General features: G+C 40.4%; 1 non-coding gene across 1 annotated transcript; it reads right to left on the bottom strand.

Moving 5' to 3' along the window:
- Positions 1 to 8,299: 8,299 nt before the first annotated feature.
- LOC141620286 (small nucleolar RNA R71) lies at positions 8,300 to 8,406 on the bottom strand. Its single transcript, XR_012531927.1, has one exon. It is a non-coding gene; the product is annotated as a small nucleolar RNA R71 (small nucleolar RNA).
- Positions 8,407 to 9,207: the final 801 nt, after the last annotated feature.

A 9,207-nucleotide genomic window follows, 5' to 3' on the forward strand; every position in this document is an offset into this window, starting at 1 on the left:
TAGAGGTTTGGGGTATCATCCCCAAACTAGTGGTCAAGTTGAGATTTCTAACCGAGAATTGAAAGAAATGTTAGCTAAAGTTGTTTCTAAATCATGGAAAGATTGGAGTCTTAAGTTGGATGATGTCTTGTGGGCTTATAGGACAGCGTTTAAAACGCCAATTGGGATGTCACCGTTCCGATTGATTTATGGTAAAACATGTCATTTGCCTGTTGAATTAGAACGTAAATCTTGGTGGGCTATTTTTTATTTGAATTCAGATCCTAACCTCTCTCGTGAGAAACGTATGACGCAGTTGAATGAGTTAGAGGAATTTATGCTGCTGGCCTATGATAATTCTAGGATCTACAAGGAGAAGACGAAGCGATGGCATGACAAGAGGATCATCAAGCGCGAGTTCAATGTCGGTGATAAGGTACTCCTTTTTAATGCTCGTATCCGTTTATTTCCTGGTAAGCTGAAATCCAGGTGGAGTGGCCCTTATACGGTCACAGCAGTTACAAAATTCGGATCAGTTGAATTGGAAACCTCATCTGGAGACCGATTCAAAGTCAATGGTCAATACGTGAAACACTATCACGGTGCAAACGAATTTGTTGGGCAGGTCGAAGTACTATACTTTGAACCACTTTTAGAAGCTGCAAATTGAGGTAAGAAGGTCGTGCGGGACCTCTTAAACTAGCGCTAACCGGGAGGCAACCCGGCTTGTAACTTTTATGTAATTAGGAACTTTACAGTGTTATTTAATTAATTTGCATCAGGTTGCTTTAGATTTATTTAGTTTAGTTAGCGACTACTGTTATGGGAAGACGTGCGCCTTTGCGAGTGTTGCAGGTAATTATTTTATGCAAAGTGCGTAGGGTGATTTGCTGGATGTCGAGGAGAGACGGACGGGAAATTGAAGTTGAAAAAAAGCAAATTTTGACGTAATTGAGCTTAATTGCCAGTACCTGCAGTCGATTGACCAGGAATATCAGTCGATCGATTGAAGAGGAAAAAGTCAGAAACTATTTAAGAGGAAGACTGGTCGATCGACTGGATATGATAGTCGATCGACCACAGCACGTATCAGAGGCCAAACACAAAGGGAAGTCTTATTTCATTTTTTTTTTCATTCATTCATTCAATTGAACAAAAGAAAAAAAAAGAGAGAAAAAACCCTAGTTCTTCCCTATTGCTATTTTTCTTGCTAATTTCCCCTTTAATTTCGATTTTCCTGCTCAAAATCTCTAAGGTTTCATCAAAGGTATGTCTCTAATCATATTTTGGTCCTTTAAATTCGATTTTTGCTGAATATTAATGCCCAAATTTCGAGCAATCTCACATTGTTTCGAAAAAATCGATTTGGGGAAAATTGATTTAGGGCTAATTTCTTTTCGAATTTGTGCTTTAATTGCATTTGCTATCCTTTTTCCTTGATTTTCGAGACATCTTAGCAACTATTAGGAGTCTAATTTCGTTTTCCCCAAATTTTTCTAAACCCTAGTTTGATGATTGATTTCTGATTGTAATTTAGGGTTTATTAATTTTCATTATTCAAGATTGTGGGAAGCTAGTTGTTGAGTTTGTTAAATTTTGTAGGAAGCATAAATGACGAAAGGGAAGGCAGTAGACCGCGGGCAGACAAGCAGTCAAGGAGCATCTAAACGGTCGCGGGTTACACCGCCAATGGTGGAGTTAACTACGGATAGTCGACTTGGCTATCCGCAGGTGATTTTCTCTTCCTCTACTCAGAGAGCTAAATTCCTTACCTTGGTCGAAAACACGAAAGTTCAAGCAACCCGTTTTATGCATAAACCAACTTTAGAAAAACTAGGGTGTCTTGAATCCGCTGTTTCTCTGCTAAATGGGACAGGGATGTCAGGGTTGGTAGACATGGCTGAGTTCACATTCCGTATTTTGACCCTTGAGTTTTTCTCTTCTTTTGCTTTCGACCAAGCTGCTTTTGAAACTAATAAAAGTAGCTCATGTATCTCTTTTAGGCTGTTTAATGTCACTTACTCCTTGACATTAGCTGAGTTTGCTGGTTATTTGGGTCTTTGTTTCAAGGGTAACACCTCGGAATCTTATGATGTGCACAGGGTAATGTGGTCGTGTATCTCCGACCTGGACGCCCCTAAGAGGAAGGGCACTTCCGTCCACTTACCCCCCTTTCGTTACTTCTTCCGGCTGATGGGCAACACCATCTTTGGCCGCAAAGAGTCAAATAATATTAATACAATTGAATTGTCTATCTTGGCAGGCTACCTGAACATCGAGAGTCGGGTAGCCCGTATTTATAACATCGCTTATTTGACTGCCTCTCACTTTAACACTATAAGTGAGGGTACCTCTTTGACCACTATTGTCTGTGGTGGGCTGGTGACTCGTATAGCCTACCGTCTGGTTCCTGTCTTTCCTCGAGAGGAGGCTCCTCTCGACCCTCATGCACGCTTCATGGACCTTGACTACGTCAAGTCCGTGAAGTGGGTCGACACTCGGGGTCGGTGGAATATTGATTCTTTGATTTGCGACCCCATTCCCATCCTTTCCCTCCCTCCTATTTTACCCTTCACTACTGTTGAGGGGGCGACTCGACCGCCCTTGCCTAGCTATAGGCTCCCTATTAGGGCGGGCACCACCACTGCTTCCACCTCGAGAGGAGCTCGCGCTTCTTCTTCACGGGTCCATTCCTCCTCCACTCCTACTCCTGGGCCGGGTTTCCCGCCACTTTTCGACCCCCTGCATCTATTTTTATCCCTGCGGTCATGGACCAAAGCGCAGTTTCACATGTGTTGGGTGATTTGTGCAGGAGTTTTGATCAGCACAGGATGGACATGGCTCTTGCCATGTACCCAGTTTATGAGGAGTTTGCTCGGACAGGGATGCTCCCACGGGGTCCCTGGACCCACCCGTCCTTCTTTGTTCCCCCGGTGGGCAGATATCCTCCGCCTGCTACGACGTCTACTCCTGCTGCTGCTGCTATGGAGAAGGAGGAGGGGGACGACTCAGGGTCAGATGAGGCGAGCGGTTCTGAGTATGAGCCAGAGGAGGAGGACCATGGAGTTGTCTGCCTCCCCTCCCCTTTTGGCCGGGCCGGTTTGGGAGGCCGTATTTAGTGAGTTTCCGTTTCTTTTTCATTAGTTTCCATTTCTTCTGTAGATGTTTATATTCTTCCCAATTTTGTTCTTGCTGCTGTTGAGTTTGCTGCTGAGCACAATGAGGGCATTGTGCGTTTTGGTTTGGGGAGGGTATATGCATATGTCTATCACATTTGCATTTGTTATTTATTGCATTTTTGTTCCACGTTTATTGCATTTCAGTTTGCATTTGTTTTTTTTTCATTTCTCTCATATATACAAAAAAAAAATTGAAAAATTTAAAAAAATTCAAAAATATCACGTTTACTTTTGCATATAGGTCGAGTCGGAATGGATGGATTTCAATGATAAAATTGCTTTACGTATTGTCTCATTGCCCTTCCTTGCACTTGTAATGTCGTTGAGTATGTCACTTGCATAGTCTACGAGTTTTTGTTGGAATTTTACTAAACGAATAGACTTGACTCAATATTGGCAAACTATTTAAAATTTCTGTGGTTAGAGCTTATTTAAACTGGTGTCATTTATGACTAGTTTCATGTAGGAATGAGAGTAGTTACTCCTCGTAAGGCATGTCACATAAATTTGCATAAACATGAATTTTATCTGCTTAATACCTGTATGCATTTGGTTTTGCGGTTTGATGACACATGTGGAAGAGGTTCCCTTATTTCATTTTGCCCATAAGCTCCACAAAAGCCAAATTTGCCTTTTTTGTCCCATAAACTACATTCCAAATTTAGCCACCCTAGCCGAGCTAGTAAAGGTAGTTATTCGGGAATATTATTTTGCGATTTGGTTTTTATTATCTCGTGTGAGAAATGCATCAGTTTTGGTGATATGTTGGGAAATGAGGGAAAATTTGAATTGAATAAAGAAAAAAAAAGAGAAGTAGAACTGAACTAAGCAGAGGAGGTTCAGGTCAACAAGAGTGGTCGATCGACTGCATCACATGGTCGATCGACTGCCAGATCAGTTTTGAAAAAAAAAAGAGAGAAAAAGAAAGAAAATGAAAGAAAAGAAAAAAGAAAATCACATGATTAGAATGATTTATGGATGGTGATCTTTATTCCCATGTTGCTATTTATAATTATTTGGGGAATTATTATTATTTTGGGAGATTGTGAGATTTGTGCTTTTAATAGCACCGTTTTGATTTTCTCTCGAGTACAAAGTTGGGAAATGTTCAAAGATTTGGTATTTAGAAGTTGCTTGCTCGGCTTTATCTCCTGTTATCCAAATTTGCTTTAGCCCTTTCTTACCCGTAGCCTCACGATCCCAAATCACCTCGGCATGTGTCATGGTCATTAAATGGTTGGAATGCATATGTACGGTTGTAGAGATTTTATTCATGTTAGACTGCAGGCATGTTTTTATGGGTCGTAGTTAGGTGAGAGACTTATTTCAATCATTCTTCTTTCTTGCACAATTAAACTCACCCTATTCTTAAAATTGAGTGAATGAGCGACCCGTGAGAGTCCGATATACACGAGTCTTGCAAGGTCGAAAGTTTGGTAAATTCTTGAACATGTTCAACTCGTTTGCGCTTGACAAAATGCTTTGATATTATTTGTTGCATTAAATTGGTTGGGCATGATAATACGTTCTTGTTTTGAGAAAGAAATCCGTTCCAATAGGTGTTTAGATTGAGTCTTAGTGCTTGCTTGGGGACAAGCAAGGTTTGGTTTGGGGAGATTTGATACGTGCATATTCTATACACTTTATTAGCGGTTTTGGCACGTATTTCTATGCGTAATTGTTAGCTTTAAGCTATTATTTCCCCCGAAACGGTTTACTTTGTATTTCCTATGTCATTATTGTAGGAATGACCGGAAGTAAGCTAAATCGAGCCTTTATCTGTTCCCGGGGGCATTTTATGGAAACTATGAAGTTAGAAGCTCGAAACTTGATCGCCTCGGATTGCGTGCATGAAGATTGGAGGGCTGGAAACTGCTACAGCACTACTGGTCTATCGACCAGATACCCCAGTCTATCGACCGTGGAGTTCAGTAGAGAAAGCAGTGTTGCCAGCACTGTACTGGGCAGTCGATCGACCGTGTCACTTGGTCGATCGACCAGGTTTCGAAGCTGCGGGTTCTCTTTTACGCGTTTGTCTTTTGAAAGCCCACTTGTAATTGATCTTATGGGCGAACGTTTATCAGTAGAACGTAACAAATAATTTATGCTATGCTTTTTATCATTCACCAACTGAAGTTTAGACCTAGTTTTGGAAACACGAAGTGGAGGCTACGAATTACAATCAATTGTTTTGTTCATCGAATTCTTTAGTAAGCTTTAAATCAATTTCAATCTTCTCTTATTCTTGTCTATTTATTTCTAGTAACTACCAATTTATGCTTAAGCAGTTTAGTTTTAGTCCTTTAGTTTTAATTCTAATTCAATCATGTCAATTTTATTCTATATCTTTAATTTTGCAATTGTCATATTCTTAATCATGCGTAGCTAAATTCCTATGTTAGGAACTAGGGAATCCATGGCGTCATGAGTTGATTTTATTAAGTATAGGTTTAACCCGTACCGGTCTTATTTACTGTTGTGAGATTTTACCCCTTTGTTATATTGAGAGATTAGCGGAGTTAGATTTCTTACAAGTAATTGGAAAGACTAGTGGAGCGAAAGCAAGCTAGTTTCATTCTAGGATGAAAGAAGACCGAGAGACTTAGTTCGAATAGGGACTTAGAGGAACTATTTGACACCCTGAGACGGTATTGGACAGACCTTGATTTTACTTGACTGACTTTTAAGCCATGGTGAACCGAAGTTCCTAGCTGCTTTTTATATTCTCTTTTAAATTTCATTCAGATTTCAGTAATTAGTTTAGAATCAACCAACCGAAACCCACCCCCCCCCCCCCCCCCCAACAATCGTTACTATAATAGATTAAAAATAGCAAATAGAATTGATCTTGTCTCTCTGTGGTTCGACCCTTACTATCACTAGCTATAGTTTTAGTTTGGTTTATAAATTTAATTTTGATACAAAATGACGGTATCAACCGTGTATAATTAAAATGGAAGCTTTGTGATGTTTGTTTTTTGTGTTTGACTCGGCTTGACTCGTTGTTAGAGTCGGGATTTGAATTTTTGAGTCGATTTTTGGTCCGGTGTTGGTTTTGACTCTAGTTAGTGTCATTGCGACCCCGTCGTCGTGCATAAAACACTCCAGGTACTTTTGAAAAGTTTTGAAAATGTTTTGTTTTTAAAATCGTTTTGAGATTTCCGACGTATAGTTATACAAACTGTCGATTAAACGTAACGATTTCTTAGCATGTTGTAGTCCGATAATCATCGGGTGTTTGTTGGGGATTCAACAGATACTGGGTATCTACAGAGCCCCCACTTTGACTGAGGCTTGGACAGGGCAAAAGTCAAAGTATAGCCCCCAGGTCAATCGAAGATTACAACCCGGAGACCGAAGCGACGTCGAGGCGGCTCAAAAGAATTTGGGCCAAGGACCTGCTGATGAGTAGTATTTTAGTCATATTTTACCCCGCATTTATAACCTTATTTCAACTCGATTTTGTGTGCTTTTATGATTAAATAGCTCATTTAATAGCTTGATTAGTTAATTAGTATTTAATAGTTTAATTCTACTTATCGCAATATAAATTTATTTTTGTCGGAATTTTGTTTTATAGCTCGTTTTATTTGTTAATTAGTAATTATTAGTTCTATTATAAATGTTATATGAATAATGGTTTTTACTAAGTTTATATTACCGCTTTACCTTTGTGTAATTTAATTTTGTAGGACTCGTGTTCGTGAATAAAAGAAGGTTAAGTGAAGCGAGGCGGAAATTAAGATGGATCAAATAAGACAAGTGAGCAATAATAAAATAAAAGTCAATTCTTGACTTTGACAAAGCACGCCTTCATCACCATCTCCTTCATCACCATTTCAGACCAGCTGCACCCATCGAGCATTAACCTCCTCACCCATCACGAGCAGTAACAGCCAGAAACCTGACGCGCCATGGCTCAATGCCCAGAACAGACAGCTACTAACTCGAGTTCCCCCTCCATCTCGCCTGAGCTCGACAATAGCATGATCACCACGCCATATCCTCAGTAGCAACCTGATTCTCCACCGTGCCGATCATCCATTTCACTCTATCATCATCAACCGTCATCCACCATTGATCCCCTCTTTGAGCCCAACTATGTCGCAATACCCGTGTCAATCAACCACAACAATTCACTATTGCTCCTCAACACCTCCGCATCAACTTGACTTCACCGCTACTCCATTTCTGTCACATATCAGTCACCATAGCAGTCCAACCATACCTCTCCACCATCTCAAATCAACCAAGACAGCCACCAACAAGCACCATAGATTCACACAGCAACCCAACACCAAACACCGTCTCTGTGGATCGACCTCCTTACCCTACTACATTCATTAGTTTGATATTGAGTTTACAAATATTGTTTGCATGCCGAGGAGCACGGCAAACTCGGTATCAAAATGGCGTCGTTGCCGGGGACGGCGATATTGGATTAGATTGATTATTTGTTTCTAGGCTTAGTTTGTTTATTTGTTTGTTTTTCCATCCTTGTCCTAGTGCATTGCTTGCATTAGGACCATTTGATCTCTTTTTGAGTGTATGTATAGGTGCAACACTGGTTCTCTTTTCCCTCTTGATCGAGAGATTGAGAAGTCTTTCCGGGTAAGAAAATGGTTAGCACTATCGGCTCTAAGGAGATCTCCACCCTTCAACCAAACCATTCACCAAACCACTCTCCAAATTACTCACCCACCCATTCACAACATTCAAAATCACCTAGCCCACCAAATACACCAAGAACCAACTTCATTGACAATGAGATGACGGACCAACCAATGGGTTACTACCATAGACCGGATCCTAATCGGTCTTACTCGGCGATTAATTATGGAGTTCTTGCTCCTAATACTTTTGAGCTCCGTCATCATACAATCTCCTTTATTCAACAAGATATTTTTCATGGCTTGAAGAGTGACGATGCTCATGAACATCTTATCTTATTCAAAGGAAAAATGGGTATGATCAAGTATGATGGCATCACGGAAGAGCAAATTCTTCTTATGCTCTTTCCTCTTTCCTTGAAGGATGATGCTAGAAAATGGTTGAATCCTCAAGAACCGGGTACTTTCACTACTTGGAAAAGCTTGTCAAGGGATTTTATCAACAAAATTTATCCTCCTTCAAGAACTGCTAGAATAAGGCATGAAATCCAAACCTTCAAGCAAAAGCATCTTGAAACTTTAAGTGAAGCATGGGAAAGATTTAGAGACCTTCTTACCTCTTACCCACATCATGGAATAACCAAATGGATTACAACTCAAATCTTATTCAAAACCCTTGAGCAAAGGTTTAGGGATATGATTATGGTGGCCTCCGGTGGCAACTTTGACAATATGAAAAATGCCCAAATCACGGAGATGATCCGAAACATTTCCGACATGTAAATTAGCTATGGAGGTAGAGAAGGTGATTATAGAAGAGAAAATGAGTCCAAGAGTGAAGGACCTTCAAAGCTAGAATTGGAAACAAGACCAAGTTGGATGAATTGTCAAAGAAATTTGATAGCTTTTTGGTGGAGAGGAAGCATGAAAATGCTTATCATGAAGAGAGACCAAGTCATTCCAAGGTCTACTCTGTTCAAGAGCCTAGGTCACCACCAAGGACCTACTCTCAACAAGGCCCTCCTCCAAGAAACTATCAACAATATGCTCCCACTTGTGAGAATTGTGGCGGTATTGGGCATTCGTATAACACTTGCTCATCATTTCCACATCAAAACTTTCAACCACAACAAAGCTACCCACCTCCACAATACCAACAACAGTTCCAACAACATCCATACATTGAAACACCAAATTCCAACTTCTCTATTGAGATATTGCCAAGAGAAAAAGACGCAAGGGCCGAGAAAAGAGAAGCTCAAGTGAATCAACAATTCAAAAACTTGAAGACCAATCTCTTAAATGTCCAAGCACACCAAAGGACACTTGTCTCTTACATGGCTAACCAAGGGGCCACTAACCCTTAAAGAAGGAAACACTCCCTTCCAATTCAAGGCTCTAATCCCAAAGATGGACTACCACTTCATCAACAAGTCCAC

The sequence above is a fragment of the Silene latifolia genome, chromosome 1 (assembly GCF_048544455.1).
Source record: "Silene latifolia isolate original U9 population chromosome 1, ASM4854445v1, whole genome shotgun sequence".
Classification (NCBI taxonomy): domain Eukaryota; kingdom Viridiplantae; phylum Streptophyta; class Magnoliopsida; order Caryophyllales; family Caryophyllaceae; genus Silene; species Silene latifolia.